The sequence below is a fragment of the Chiloscyllium punctatum genome, chromosome 2 (genome assembly GCF_047496795.1).
Source record: "Chiloscyllium punctatum isolate Juve2018m chromosome 2, sChiPun1.3, whole genome shotgun sequence".
In the NCBI taxonomy this organism is placed as follows: Eukaryota; Metazoa; Chordata; class Chondrichthyes; order Orectolobiformes; family Hemiscylliidae; genus Chiloscyllium; species Chiloscyllium punctatum.
The window spans coordinates 28,696,899-28,713,559 of NC_092740.1; the positions used below are offsets into that span (position 1 = coordinate 28,696,899).

General features: G+C 43.0%; 1 protein-coding gene across 1 annotated transcript in view; it reads left to right on the plus strand.

Moving 5' to 3' along the window:
• The first annotated feature begins 463 nt into the window (after nt 1-463).
• Nucleotides 464-16,661, plus strand: part of LOC140495521 (teneurin-3) — a 2,480,372-nt gene continuing 2,464,174 nt past the window's right edge. The window contains exon 1 of the mRNA XM_072594601.1: nt 464-489. The gene's annotated coding sequence lies outside the window, so the exon portion shown is untranslated. The remainder of the gene's footprint in view (nt 490-16,661) is intronic.

Sequence of the window (16,661 nt, forward strand, 5' to 3'; positions counted from 1 at the left end):
CTGTAAATCCAAATATGTTACAGACGTTGTTTCTCTTTTGCCTCTGTCCTGCTTGTTGCCTCTTCAAAGAATTCCAGTAAATTTGTTCGACATGGTTTCCCCTTCATGAATCTGTGCTGACTCCACATGGTTATATTGTGTGTTTCCAAATCCTCTGCTGTTACATCCTTTATAATTGACTGTAATAAAAGTTGCTTATATTTTAGCCTTGAGGCTCACCTTGATTTCTTTTCTTTGAACATTTCCGTCTTATTTCACAGGGCCTGCATTTCACTGTGAGGTGTTTTGGGTGCAAAGGGGAGGGGGGAGGGACAGCGGTTTCCAACATAATTGGTAACCTTGCCAAAGATAAAGCACTATATATAGGTGAGGAGGAATCTTAATGACATTTCTTTCACTCCTGACAGTTTCAATATTTTGACCTTGTTTCCACAGGCATTCAAGTCAGTAACAGCTTGGTGAACCTTGGGTTGTTGCCAGAGAACAACTGTGAGTCCAATCTTTTGTTCTCATTTGTAGAGCAAATTACATGCAGAATTTTAGCACTTCATTCTCCATTACCATTTTCACTTTGTGTACAGATGAACAAATGTTCATTTTTTTGGAAGTTTATTAATATTCATCATACAACTAAATTGTTCACTTTGTAATCCATTTTAATGTTCTCATGAGGCACTACTGCAGTAAAAAAACAGTTTTGGATTACTGATGAAGTATTAAACAATATATTTAATAACAAAAGATTAGAAAGGGCTGAATGAGTTCTGGCAATGAAGTCCATGCTGCATTACCAAGCCCTGCCAATTTCTCATCTATCTTGAGTCATCAGCTCCAAGCTGAAATAAAGCATTAGGTTTGGCAATATTGCCCCCATGTTGTGGTACTACAGCCCTAGTAGCTATCAAGTGACACAACTGGAAAATATATGGATGTAATCAAGGTGCAAAAGATGGGATTAGTCCTTGACTGAAATGACTCACAGCCAAAGAATCTGCCAGTGCTCCAAACTGGACATCGACATTAAGACAGTCTACATGGGCATTGCTTTGCAAGATTGCACAGGTAAATGCAAACTCCAGTTTCTATAACTGTACTCTGTCATGGCTATTATAAATGTTTTAATGGGACAGGTGAAACTTTCTAGTTCCAAGGATTGGAGTTTTAGGCAAATGATAATGGAAGAGTTAAGTTGTAGACAAAAAAATCATCTATGCACAGTGATACAAAAAATGTATAAAATCGATTTCACTCTCAGCTTGGTGGGTTTTTACCTTAATTAAAGGCAATTTATTTCACTCTTTCTGTCTCTGAATTTTTAAAACAAATCCCATACCACTTTATCATTTGCTAAAGTTTTGGAAAAATTGTTTTATTGTTCATATTTGAATGTAACTGCTATTGCTACATGCATTCTGAATGCATAAGAGACTGGATTTTGTAGGTAGCAATTTGCCCGGTCAACCAAAATGAGAATAAAATATATAAAGTATGCTCTATTGAAAGATCAATCAGTTGAATGTTGATGTAAGTGTTTTTTGTGTTATCTGAAGGGATGTGTGTGATATCAAATTAAATGTTACAATTTATTAGGAGATATACTGAACAAGGGACAATTTGTCTGCAAAACAAAATATTTTTGACCACAAATTCATTCATTGTAAACAACACAAGGCTGACTGCAGGACACAAAAGCTACAAGGAGACAGTCTAGATGAGCAATGGTAAACAGGCTGGCCTGGGGCCAATGTTTACTAACACCCAGAGATAAGCCTCCTTCCAGTGAAAACATGCAGATGTCATAATGAATGAAAGGTGAACTGATACACTTATAGTATTTGCCAGTGGTCTACTGATCAATCACTGAAGATTAACAGTGTCAAGGAAAGATCACACAGGGTGCATTCATCGAAAAGGGTAGAAGGGAGTATGCCTGTGGGTGATAGCGAGCTCGCTCAGGAGCAGGGGTCATCTGATCAACAACTGGAGAATGGGACAGAACAGGCTGATCATGTGTTTTGGTTTGATCCATGGAAAAGTCCACAGATACCAGTTCACTTGTGATTCTAAGTGTTGTACGGGTAAGCTCGGCATGCATTACTGTTATTGAAGTATCATTGTCGTGTACCTTGCTCTAATAACAAAAAAAGGGTCTATCCCAGTACAGTGTGTTATTGATATCCAGGTAAGCCTAATGGACCAGGGAACATGGAAACAAATGCAAATAACAAATTAATTGTATTTGAGAATAAAAGCAGATACTGAGAATAAATTATATTTGAGACTGACTGACTATTAAACAATGAATAACTCATCTGGTAAGATATTTGATCTCCCATATGGTGAACCATGATAGATTTGACTTTTGAGACACAAGAGTCTAGAAAAAAGAAATTTCGGTGAAAACATCAAATGATGAACATAATGCATCCCTGTGACATTTCTTTGCCTAATATTTGCCTAATATGCAGAGATGTTAACTGGTTGCAAAAACACATACGTGAAAAATGTTTTCAATTAAAAACTGAGAGTGTAAAAGGATCCCTCCAGTTTTACAAATCTAAATGTGATGCTTCTGAGTAATGGTATTGGCCACAGACTCATCTCAGACGAAAAGACCCACTGGCTATGGGGCACTGGTAATTCCTGCTTTTCAACAGAAGTTTCAGGTTTTACGAATATACAGTCAAGAAACAGCAACTGACCACTTGACCCCTAAGGCTTAGCAGACCATTCAATAAGATTCTACCAGATTTTAGGTCCAATTCTGCATTCCTGCATATCCCTGATAATGTTTCACTCCATTGGTTAGCAAGAATTTATTCATCCCTGCCTTAGAAATATTTAAAGATTCTTAATCCATGAAAGGAATTCCAAAGACTCACAACCTTTTGACAGAAATAAAGTGTTTCCTCATCTCTGTTTTAATTTCAACCCATAGTTGTAGATTTTCCCACAAGCAGCAACAGTCAGGATCTTGCATATTTTGATTAAGTTACTTATTAATCTTCTAAACTGCAGTGGATCCAGGTCTAGTCTGTCTGGCCGAACTCCACATTTTTGTGCAACTGTCAAATCTTATTCAAGTGACTGAAGAATTTATCCAATTACACTTGTTTGCAAAAAATATTCATCCGTGAGAAATGCACAATGGGCGCTTTCACTGCTGCACAGATTGACAGAGGGAAAAACTCTAGCAGTACTATGTAAGCACGCATTGATTTCCAAAAGACAGGTAGAACTGTGGGCTAATACCTGCACAGTGTCTTCACTGATATCATTGCAGGACTTCTGCATTGAAGCAATGCCATATGAATAAAGTGTTCTTATATAAAATTCCTGTGAGCACCATCTTCAATACTGGAGTAGTTAACTGTTAGAATACTATCAGATGCAGCACCAGGCATACCTAAAAATGAAGTATCAACACAGCGAAGTCACAAAGCAGGACTACTTACATGCCAAATAGCCTCAGCAGCAAGTGATAGACAGAGCTAAGCGATTCCAGAACCAACAATCCCATCACATCTAATTGTGATTGTTGAACGACAATTAAACAACTCACTGGAGGAAGAGGTACCACAAATATTCCCATCCTCAGTAATGAGGATGTAATCAGTGCAAAAGGTAAGGCTGAAGCATCTGCGACAATCTTCAGCCAGAAGTTGTGACTGGATGATTCATCTCAGCCTTCACCAGATGTTCCCAGCATCACAGATATCACTCTTCACCAATTTAATTCACTGCAAAGGATGTCAAGAAATGATTGGAGGCACTAAACTTGCAGGCAATGGTGGTTTCCATGTATCTGCTGCCCTTGTCCTTGCAGGTGATAGTGTCCGCAGATTTGGAACGTGCTGCCTGGAATCTTTGATGAATTTCTGCTGTGCATCTTTTAATGGTACACACTACTGCCAGGGAATGTTAGTGCTGGAGGGAATGGATGTTTGTGGATATGGTGCTTATCAAATAGGCTGTTTTGCCTTGGATGATATCAAGCATTTAAAGTATTGAACTGCACTCATCCCAGCAAGTGGGGAATATTTCATCACATTCCTGACTTGTAGAAGATGGAACAGACTTTGGAGAGTCAGAAGCTGAGTTAACAATTGCAATATTTCATGTTTCTGGCCTGTTTGTCTGGCCATTGTATTTATATGGCTAGTGAAGTTCATTTTTTACTCAATAGTAACCTCCAGGATGTTAATCGTGGGGTATTTAGTGATAGCAGTACTATTCAAAGTTAAGAAAAGATGCTAAGGTTGTCTCTTGTTGGGAATGTTCATTGCCCAGCATTTGTGATGCATGAATATTACTTGCCACCTAAAAGCCCAAGCCTGGATATTGTCCAGGATTTTCTGCAATTTGACATAGACTGCTTCAGTATCTGAGGAGCTGTAAACAGTGCTAAACATTGTGCAATTATCAACGAACATCCCAATCTCCAATGTTAAGATAAGGGAATGTCTTTGAGGAAGCAGTTGAAGATAGGCCTACAATTCTACTCTGATTTACTCCCCTGCTTACGATGGAGGGAAAGTCATTGATGAACCAGCTGAGATGGTTGGGTTTGGGACACCACCCTGAGGAACCCCTGCAGTGATGTCCTGGAGCTGAGATGATTGACCTCCGACAACCTCAGCTATCTTCCTCTGTGTAAGGTATGACTCCAACCAGTGGAGAGTATTTTCCTCATTCCTGAAGAAGGGCTTATGCCCGAAACGTCGATTCTCCTGTTCCTTGGATGCTGCCTGACCTGCTGCGCTTTTCCAGCAACACATTTTCAGCATTATTTCCAAATAGGCATTAATGCCTTTCAATGTTTTAGGATCATAGAAGTCTACAGAGTGGAAAGAGGCCATTTGGCCCATCAAGTCCACACTAACACTCCAAAGAATCTCGCACCCCTGGCTCAGACTCCCACTTGAGCCTCTGTAACCTGAATTCCCGATGGTAAATCTGCACATCTTTGGACTATAGGAGGAAACTGGAGCACCCAGAGGAAACCCACGCAGACATGGGGAGAACGTGCAAACTCCACACAGACAGTCACCCAAGGCTGGATTTGAATCTAAGTCCCTGGTGCTGTGAGGCAGCTGTGCTGACCATTTATTGAAACAGAAAAAAGTTGGCATGTATGCACAAAGCATTTGTAAACTAAATGTCTCAGTAAAAAACCAAGATTAAGTTAGGATTTCACAAATACACATGAAAAAGACTTGCACCAATTTAAATTCAACAAATGAAAGTTTTAGAATTTGAAAGAAATCAGGATGCGTGTTCATAGACTGTGTAGGTACAAATAACAATTAGGAAGGCATATTGTTTATTGTCTTCATTGCAATGAGGAGTGATAGTACAGTGTAAGAATGTGGAAGTCTTGCAGCAATTTCGATGGGGTTTGGTGAGACTACATTTGGAGTACTATCCACAGTTTTGTCATTAAAACTTAACTCACTGTTCATGATTGACAATTGACATTTGAACTGATATGATTGATCGACTAAATCTCCCAACAAATCTCACCACCAGTTCCCAGGCGAAATCACCCTAAAAACATTGAACAAATTAAATGGTACAATCTCCATTCAAATAACTGCTACTTTGCTCAGGTCCTATTTGGCAGAGCAAGACACAAAGTGAATGGATTTCATCATCATATGTAAATGCATAAATTAAGGGTCTTATACTGTTGAGGTCTCCATTTCTGAAATTTGTTGTCACCTATCCACCTATTCCTGTTGATATATTATTTTAGCAACTGGCAGTCTATCCTTTCTCAATCTCTTGTCTGAACCCTGAAAGCCATCGACCCTGCACAGTTATTACTGGTGTCAGGACAATTGTCCACTTGTCCAATGCCATTCAAAGTTTAGCTTTAATTCCCTCTGAGAACAAAATCTTATTTTCCAAAACATCGCATTCATAAAAGGGTTCGATAAATCTTTTATTTATATTTGTAAAAGGCTGGTTAAAACTGTGACAGTTAAGTGAGATCTCATGCTACGCAGGAAATACTAAATGTGGAATACACGAAGAACTCCATTTTGAAGGGAATCCTAATACCCAAAAACATGTGAGGTCGAGTTCCAAAGAGATTCCCAAATCACAATCTGCTTCGTGGACATGCTTTCCTTTATTGGTCAGAGTATTGAATACAGGAATTGGGAGGTCATGTTGCACCTGTACAGGACATTAGTTAGGCCACTATTGGAATATTTTATGCAATTCTGGTCTCTTCCCTATCGGAAAGATGTTGTGAAACTTGAATGGATTCAGAAAAGATTTACAAGGCTGTTACCAGGGTTGGAGGATTTGTGCTATAGGGAGAGGCTGAACAGGCTGGAACAGTTTTCCCAAGAGCATCAGAGGCTGACGGATGACTTTATAGAGGTTTACAAAATTATGAGGGGCATGAATTGGATAAATAGGCAAAGTCTTTTCCCTGGGGTGGGGGAGTCCAGAACAAGAGGGCATAGGTTTAGGGTGAGAGGAGAAAGATATAAAAAAGACCCTCGGGGCAACGTTTTCACACAGAGGGTGGTACATGTATGGAATGAGCTGCCAGAGGAAGTGGTGGAGGCTGGTACATAGAACATAGAACATAGAACATAGAACAATACAGCACAGAACAGGCCCTTCGGCCCACGATGTTGTGCCGAACTTCTATCCTAGATTAAGCACCCATCCATGTACCTATCCAAATGCCGCTTAAAGGTCGCCAATGAATCTGACTCTACCACTCCCACGGGCAGCGCATTCCATGCCCCCACCACTCTCTGGGTGAAGAACCCACCCCTGACATCTCCCCTATACCTTCCACCCTTCACCTTAAATTTATGTCCCCTTGTAACACTCTGTTGTACCCGGGGAAAAAGTTTCTGACTGTCTACTCTATCTATTCCTCTGATCATCTTATAAACCTCTATCAAGTCACCCCTCATCCTTCGCCGTTCCAACGAGAAAAGGCCGAGAACTCTCAACCTATCCTCGTATGACCTACTCTCCATTCCAGGCAACATCCTGGTAAATCTTCTCTGCACCCTCTCCAAAGCTTCCACATCTTTCCTAAAGTGAGGCGACCAGAACTGCACACAGTACTCCAAATGTGGCCTAACCAAAGTCCTGTACAGCTGCAACATCACCTCACGACTCTTGAATTCAATCCCTCTGCTAATGAACGATAATACTCCATAGGCCTTCTTACAAACTCTATCCACCTGAGTGGCAACCTTCAAAGATCTATGTACATAGACCCCAAGATCCCTCTGTTCCTCCACCTGACCAAGAACCCTACCATTAACCCTGTATTCCGCATTCTTATTTGTTCTTCCAAAATGGACAACTTCACACTTGGCAGGGTTGAACTCCATCTGCCACTCCTCAGCCCAGCTCTGCATCATATCTAAGTCCCTCTGCAGCCGACAACAGCCCTCCTCACTGTCCACAACTCCACCTATCTTTGTATCATCTGCAAATTTACTGACCCACCCTTCGACTCCCTCATCTAAGTCATTAATAAAAATTACAAACAGCAGAGGACCCAGAACTGATCCCTGCGGAACTCCACTTGTAACTGGACTCCATGCTGAATATTTACCATCTACCACCACTCTCTGACTTCGACCGGTTAGCCAGTTTTCTATCCAATTGGCCAAATTTCCCTCTATCCCATGCCTCCTGACTTTCCGCATAAGCCTACCATGGGGAACCCTATCAAATGCCTTACTAAAATCCATGTACACTACATCCACTGCTCTACCCTCATCCACATGCCTGGTCACCTCCTCGAAGAATTCAATAAGACTTGTAAGGCAAGACCTACCCTTCACAAATCCGTGCTGGCTGTCCCTAATCAAGCAGTGCCGTTCCAGATACTCGTAAATCCTATCCCTCAGTACCCTTTCCATTACTTTGCCTACCACAGAAGTAAGACTAACTGGCCTGTAATTCCCGGGGTTATCCCTATTCCCTTTTTTGAACAGGGGCACAACATTCGCTACTCTCCAGTCCCCTGGTACCACCCCCGTTGCCAGTGAAGACGAGAAGATCATTGCCAACGGTACTGCAATTTCCTCTCTTGCTTCCCACATAATCCTAGGATATATCCCGTCAGGCCCGGGGGACTTGTCTATCCTCAAGTTGTTCAAAATGTCCAACACATCTTCCTTCCTAACAGATATCTCTTCTAGCTTATCAGTCCGTTTCACACTCTCCTCTTCAACAATACAGTCCCTCTCGTTCGTAAATACTGAAGAGAAGTACTTGTTCAAGACCTCTCCTATCTCTTCCGACTCAATACACAGTCTCCCACCACTGTCCTTGATCGGACCTACCCTCGTTCTCGTCATTCTCAGGTTTCTCACATACGCATAGAATGCCTTGGGGTTATCCTTGATCCTATCCGCCAGGGATTTTTCATGCCCTCTCTTAGCTCTCCTAATCCCTTTCTTCAGGTCCCTTCTGGCTATCCTGTATCCCTCCACTGCTCTGTCTGAACCTTGTTTCCTCAACCTTATGTAAGCCTCCTTCTTCCTCTTTACTAGACATTCAACCTCCCTCGTCAACCAAGGCTCCCTCACACGACCATTTCTTTCCTGCCTGATCGGTACATACATATCAAGGACACGTCGTATCTGCTCCTTGAAAAAGTCCCACATTTCCACCACATCCTTCCCTGACAGCCTATGCTCCCAACGTATGCTCCTCAAATCCTGTCTTACAGCATCGTAATTTCCCTTCCCCCAATTGTAAAAACTTCCTTGTTGTGTGCACCTATCCCTCTCCATAACCAAGGTGAAAGTGACAGAATTGTGGTCGCCATCACCAAAATGTTCACCCACTAACAAGCCCACCACTTGTCCCGGTTCGTTACCGAGTACCAAATCCAATATGGCCTCCCCTCTGGTTGGACAATCTACATACTGCGTTAGAAAAGCTTCCTGGACACACTGCACAAACACCGCCCCATCCAATCTACTTGATCTAAAGAGCTTCCAATCAATATTTGGGAAGTTGAAGTCGCCCATGACTACGACCCTGTGGCTTCTGCACCTTTCCAAAATCTGTTTCCCAATCTGTTTCTCCACATCTTTGCTGCTATTGGGGGGCCTATAATAAACACCCAACAAGGTGACTGCACCTTTCCTATTTCTGACTTCAGCCCATACTACCTCCAGAGGCAGATCTCCCTCAAACTTCCTTTCTGCAGCCGTTATACCATTTCTACAATTGCAACATTTAGAAGACACCTGGATGGGTATATGAATAGGAAGGGTTTGGAGGGATATGGGTCTGGTGTGGCAGGTGGGACTAGATTGGGTTGGGATATCTGGTTGGCATGGACGGGTTGAACCGAAGGGTCTGTTTCCATGCTCTCTATGACTCTATGACTCTATCTGCTACAAAGCTGATGGTGGTATTTTACTGATTCGTAATTACAATATTGATATTTTATATTGAAAAGATCCAGTGTCATTTCAGTCGGATGTATTCTCCTCTGCATTATTCAATATCCCAGGGCTCATTTTTAATTCTTGAATTATGAACAGGATGTATTTAAAAGTTAATAGCACTTCAATGACACTTTTTTTCAGGGGTTTAAAACAAGTTGAGCCTTCAGAATGTGATATTTTATACTTCAAAACAAGTAGGTTGTTTGTGTTTGTAAAAAATGCAACAGTTCAGAAGAGCAGAAGAGTCTTGTGACTGCGTTCAAGTGCTTTGCTGATGTTTTCTTTTTCTTTGAATTCATCCATGGGATGTGTGCATCACTGTTAAGGCTCGCATTTATTCCCTGATCTTGACTGACCTTGTGGAGACTGTATTGACACCGAAGTGGTTTGCCAGCTATTTCAGAAAGCAGTTAAGAGTCAACCACATTGCTGTGGATCTGGAATCAGATGCAGGCCAGACCTGGGAAGGATGTCAGAATTCATTCGTGAACCAGATTTTCTTTGTTTTTGTGACAATTGATGTTTCTTTTCTATTACTGACAGTAACTTTCAATTCCAGATTTAAGCTCCATCAGCTGCATTGGGTGGGGTTTGAACACAGTGTCTCTACAGCATTAGCCTATACCTCTGGATTAACAGGTCAGAGAAACTCCCACAGTGTCACTTTCTTCCCTCTTGCAATAGATTTGTTAAAAATTAAAAATAACTTAGAACCTCTGGCAGCTGGAAGATTAAAGTTCGTGACCATCAGAGCAAAATGTTAAACATCAGTGCAAAAGGCCACCTGATAATTAAAAATGATATGCATTTGATTGGGATAATGAAACAAAAAACAATGGATATTGAAGATCTGAAAAAAAAACCCAGAAATTGTTGGAGAACTCAACAGGTCAGGGAGCATTTATAGATAGAAAGCAGAGTTAATATTTTGTGTTGAGTGACCCTTCTTTAGAACTGAAAAGGTGATTATGTAGACATTGATTATAGGAGTGGGGGAAATAAAATGAGTGGCTATATGGGGATGGAGCCCTGAAAGAGAGAAATAAGGTTCAACAGACATAGAACATAGAACATAGAACAATACAGCACAGAACAGGCCCTTCGGCCCACGATGTTGTGCCGAACTTCTATCCTAGATTAAGCACCCATCCATGTACCTATCCAAATGCCGCTTAAAGGTCGCCAATGATTCTGACTCTACCACTCCCACGGGCAGCGCATTCCATGCCCCCACCACTCTCTGGGTAAAGAACTCACCCCTGACATCTCCCCTATACCTTCCACCCTTCACCTTAAATTTATGTCCCCTTGTAACACTCTGTTGTACCCGGGGAAAAAGTTTCTGACTGTCTACTCTATCTATTCCTCTGATCATCTTATAAACCTCTATCAAGTCACCCCTCATCCTTCGCCGTTCCAACGAGAAAAGGCCGAGAACTCTCAACCTATCCTCGTACGACCTACTCTCCATTCCAGGCAACATCCTGGTAAATCTTCTCTGCACCCTCTCCAAAGCTTCCACATCTTTCCTAAAGTGAGGCGACCAGAACTGCACACAGTACTCCAACTGTGGCCTAACCAAAGTCCTGTACAGCTGCAACATCACTTCACGACTCTTGAATTCAATCCCTCTGCTAATGAACGATAATACTCCATAGGCCTTCTTACAAACTCTATCCACCTGAGTGGCAACCTTCAAAGATCTATGTACATAGACCCCAAGATCCCTCTGTTCCTCCACCTGACCAAGAACCCTACCATTAACCCTGTATTCCGCATTCTTATTTGTTCTTCCAAAATGGACAACCTCACACTTGGCAGGGTTGAACTCCATCTGCCACTCCTCAGCCCAGCTCTGCATCATATCTAAGTCCCTCTGCAGCCGACAACAGCCCTCCTCACTGTCCACAACTCCACCTATCTTCGTATCATCTGCAAATTTACTGACTCACCCTTCGACTCCCTCATCTAAGTCATTAATAAAAATTACAAACAGCAGAGGACCCAGAACTGATCCCTGCGGAACTCCACTTGTAACTGGACTCCATGCTGAATATTTACCATCTACCACCACTCTCTGACTTCGACCGGTTAGCCAGTTTTCTATCCAATTGGCCAAATTTCCCTCTATCCCATGCCTCCTGACTTTCCGCATAAGCCTACCATGGGGAACCTTATCAAATGCCTTACTAAAATCCATGTACACTACATCCACTGCTCTACCCTCATCCACATGCTTGGTCACCTCCTCGAAGAATTCAATAAGACTTGTAAGGCAAGACCTACCCTTCACAAATCCGTGCTGGCTGTCCCTAATCAAGCAGTGTCTTTCCAGATACTCGTAAATCCTATCCCTCAGTACCCTTTCCATTACTTTGCCTACCACAGAAGTAAGACTAACTGGCCTGTAATTCCCGGGGTTATCCCTATTCCCTTTTTTGAACAGGGGCACAACATTCGCTACTCTCCAGTCCCCTGGTACCACCCCCGTTGCCAGTGAAGACGAGAAGATCATTGCCAACGGTACTGCAATTTCCTCTCTTGCTTCCCACATAATCCTAGGATATATCGCGTCAGGCCCGGGGGACTTGTCTATCCTCAAGTTGTTCAAAATGTCCAACACATCTTCCTTCCTAACAGGTATCTCTTCTAGCTTATCAGTCCGTTTCACACTCTCCTCTTCAACAATACGGTCCCTCTCGTTCGTAAATACTGAAGAGAAGTACTTGTTCAAGACCTCTCCTATCTCTTCCGACTCAATACACAGTCTCCCACCACTGTCCTTGATCGGACCTATCCTCGTTCTCGTCATTCTCAGGTTTCTCACATACGCATAGAATGCCTTGGGGTTATCCTTGATCCTATCCGCCAAGGATTTTTCATGCCCTCTCTTAGCTCTCCTAATCCCTTTCTTCAGGTCCCTTCTGGCTATCCTGTATCCCTCCACTGCTCTGTCTGAACCTTGTTTCCTCAACCTTATGTAAGCCTCCTTCTTCCTCTTTACTAGACATTCAACCTCCCTCGTCAACCAAGGCTCCCTCACACGACCATTTCTTTCCTGCCTGATCGGTACATACATATCAAGGACACGTCGTATCTGCTCCTTGAAAAAGTTCCACATTTCCACCACATCCTTCCCTGACAGCCTATGCTCCCAACATATGCTCCTCAAATCCTGTCTTACAGCATCGTAATTTCCCTTCCCCCAATTGTAAAAACTTCCTTGTTGTGCGCACCTATCTCTCTCCATAACCAAGGTGAAAGTCACAGAATTGTGGTCACCATCACCAAAATGTTCACCCACTAACAAGCCCACCACTTGTCCCGGTTCATTACCGAGTACCAAATCCAATATGGCCTCCCCTCTGGTTGGACAATCTACATACTGCGTTAGAAAAGCTTCCTGGACACACTGCACAAACACCGCCCCATCCAATCTACTTGATCTAAAGAGCTTCCAATCAATATTTGGGAAGTTGAAGTCGCCCATGACTACGACCCTGTGGCTTCTGCACCTTTCCAAAATCTGTTTCCCAATCTGTTTCTCCACATCTCTGCTGCTATTGGGGGGCCTATAATAAACACCCAACAAGGTGACTGCACCTTTCCTATTTCTGACTTCAGCCCATACTACCTCCAGAGGCAGATCCCCCTCAAACTTCCTTTCTGCAGCCGTTATACCATTTCTAATTAGCAATGCCACCCCCCCTCCTTTTTTACCACCCTCCCTAATCTTACTGAAACATCTGTAACCAGGAACCTCCAACAGCCATTCCTGTCCCTCATCTATCCATGTTTCCGTGATGGCCACAACATCGTAGTCCCAGGTACCGATCCACGCCTTAAGTTCACCCACCTTATTTCTGATACTCCTTGCATTGAAGTATACGCACTTGAGCCCATCTCTGTGTCCGCAAGTAGTCCCTGTCAGTGCTACCTTCTCCACAGCCTCCCTACAGTCTTGGACATCCTGGCACACAGCTAGCTTACTTGCTGGACTACAAGTCCGGATCCCATCCCCCTGCCAAATTAGTTTAAACCCCCCCGAAGAGTGCTAGCAAACCTACCCCCCAGGATATTGGTGCCCTTCTGGTTCAGGTGCAACCCGTCCTGTTTATACAGGTCCCACCTTCCCCAGAATGCAGTCCAATTGTCCAAATATCTGAAGCCCTCCCTCCTACACCATCCTTGCAGCCACGTGTTCGACTGCACTCTCTCCCTATTCTTTGCCTCTCTGTCACGTGGCACCGGCAACAACCCAGAGATGACGACTCTGTCTGTCCTAGCTTTTAGCTTCCAGCCTAACTCCTTGAGCTCTTGAATGACCTCCCCACCCCTCTTCCTACCTATGTCGTTGGTGCCAATGTGTACCACGACTTCTGGCTGCACACCCTCCCCCTTAAGGATTCTGAAGACACGGTCCGAGACGTCTCGGACCCTAGCACCCGGGAGGCAACAAACCATCCGAGAGTCTCGCCCATGTCCACAGAACCGCCTGTCCGTCCCTCTAACTAGAGAGTCCCCTATAACTAGTGCTCTCCTCTTCTCCCCCTTTCCCTTCTGAATCTCAGAGCCACAGACCCCTTCACTGCAGCTTACACCTGCAAGGCTGTCCCCCCCAACAGTTTCCAAAGCTGTATACTTATTTTTTAGGGGAACGACCACAGGGGAACCCTGCACTGCCTGCTTCTTCCCCTTCCCACCTCTAACTGTTACCCAGCTACCTCTGTTCTCTGGCGTAACTATGTCCCTGTAGCTTCTATCGATCACCCTCTCAGCCTCTCGAATAATCCTCAGCTCATCCAGCTCCAGTTCCAGTTCCCTAACTCATTCGGTGAGGATCAGGATCTGACTGCATTTCCTGCACACGAAGTCGGCAGGAGTATCGGTGGTCACCCCTACCTCAAACATCCTGCAGGAGGAACATTTCACCGCCTGCGCTGCCATGACTGTACACTGTCTCCAAAAACAAGAACACAGACATAGAGATGGTTGATGGTCAACCAGGGAAGGAGAAAATCTGATAATGGGTACCATGAGTGGGTGAAAATTAGTTGGTTATGCTGAAAACAGCCAATGTCACAACAGGCCTGGAGTGTGGGAATGGGTAAAGGACATGGAAGGAGGGATTCAGGCAGAATTTCAATACACCACCATGTTCCCTGGTCAACATCTGTGTCTCAGGTGTGCTGCAGTGCTCCGGCAAAGCTCAGTGCAAGCTGGAAGAACAGCATCACATTTTCCTGTGGGGACCCTGCAGCCTTCAGGACTCAAGATTGAGTTCAATAATTTTATGGCTTGAACAAATGTCAGTGATTCAAAAAGTTTGGCATTTTGGACATGCTAGATCTCCAAATATTATACAAGAAAGACTTCCTATTTTTGAATATCGTGTTCAATTCTAATCTCCCTACTTTTGGAAAAACATTGTTAAACTTGAAAGGGTGCAGAAAAGATTTACAAACAGGTTGGTGGGATTGCAGGGTTTGAGCTACTGGGAGAGGCTAAACAGGCTGGAGCAATTTTCCTTGGAGCATCAGAGGTTGAGGAGCTATATAAAATCTTGAGGAGCATAGATACGGTGACTATCAAAGGTCTTTGCCCCAGGGTAGAGAAGTCCAAAACTACAGGGCATAGCTTTAATGTGTTGAAGGGAAAGACTTAAAAGGGACCTGAGGGGTAACTTTTTCACACAGAGGGTGGTGCATGTATGGAATGAGCTGTCAGAAGAAGTGGTGGAGGCTGGTCCAATTACAACATTTAAAAGGCATCTGGATGGATATATGAATAGGAAGGGTTTGGAGGGATATGGGCCAAATACTGGCAAATGGGACTAGATGAATTTAGGATATCTGGCTGGTGCAGACGAGTTGGACCAAAGGGTCTGTTTCGATGTTGGATGACTCTATGAGTCATATAGGTTACAGCTAGGGAGTGGAAGAGGGGGCTGCCTTTTTGTGATGTGGTCATTCACCTGCCGAATTTTAATTTTTATTTCCATTATCATCTTTTCATACCTAAATATGCTTTTTTTTGTCAGCATTGTTATGGTTAGCTGCAAGCACAGATATAAAAGCAAGCTAACTAATACATTCAATACATGTGAGTAAAACTCAATGACTTTCAATAAGGCAGACTGGTGCAGCAGGAATTTTGTACTGGGGCCACCAGTGAGAATGTCAGTTTAAATTGACTGTCCATTAGTGGTCCAAGTTGAAGAATAAACAGCTCTCCTGCATTTTAGACCTCTTTGGTTAAGTAACAGACTTCAGGCTTAGTGATTGCGAATAAAATACAGTCGGTCAAGGAAAAAAGTGGCTGTAATTGTGCAAAAAGAATCATTAAAACCAGGTAGGCAAAGAAATGTGAAGGAACATAACAACATGAGAAACAAGGTCAATAACTAAAAAAAAACCAGAGCTTTTGAGGACAAAACTAGTTGCAAAAAAGGCTGTGTATGCTTTAAGCTTTTTGTAGAATTTCTTTTGGATACTATTTGGCCCTTCAGCCCAATTCTCTTCCTTTGAAAAATCTATCCAATTAATCTCATTCTGCAGCTGATACACCATCACCAGGCAACATCTTCTCAGTTCCAGGAGATACCAACTCCCTTGTGAATGTCACACAGACCATTCAGACAGTTTATTCTGAATCAGTCACCATAAGAAAATAAGCTCCTGAATTCCTGTCTGGTTGTTTTGACAATGATTTTTTTTTTGTCGTTTTGTACTGGAATCTCCCACAATTGGGAATTTGTTCTTCTACTTTCACTCCATTAAAATATTTCTTAGTTTTGAACATTTGTATTAAATGCCCAAGTAATCTTTACTGTTTGAAGGAGAAGGCATTGGAATGGATTAAAACTGAAAGCAATAGTGGTGTATCTTGTTAGATTGTCAGCAGTGTCATCAGTGCCGAAGAGTGTGGTGCTGGAAAAGCACAGCCGGTCAGGCAGCATCTAAAGAGCTGGAGAATCAACGTTTTGAGCAAAAGCTCTTGATCAAGAATGAGGGGTGGCCGAAGGGGACTGAGAAATAAATGGGAGAGGGATGGGTCTGATGGAAAGCTAGCTGGGAATGCAATAGGTAGGTGAAGTTGGGGGTGAAGGTGATAGATTAGAGTGGTGCTGGAAAAGCACAGCAGGTCAAGCCGCATCTGAGGAGCAGGAAAATCGACATTCTGGGCAAAAGCCCTTCATCAGGAATGGAG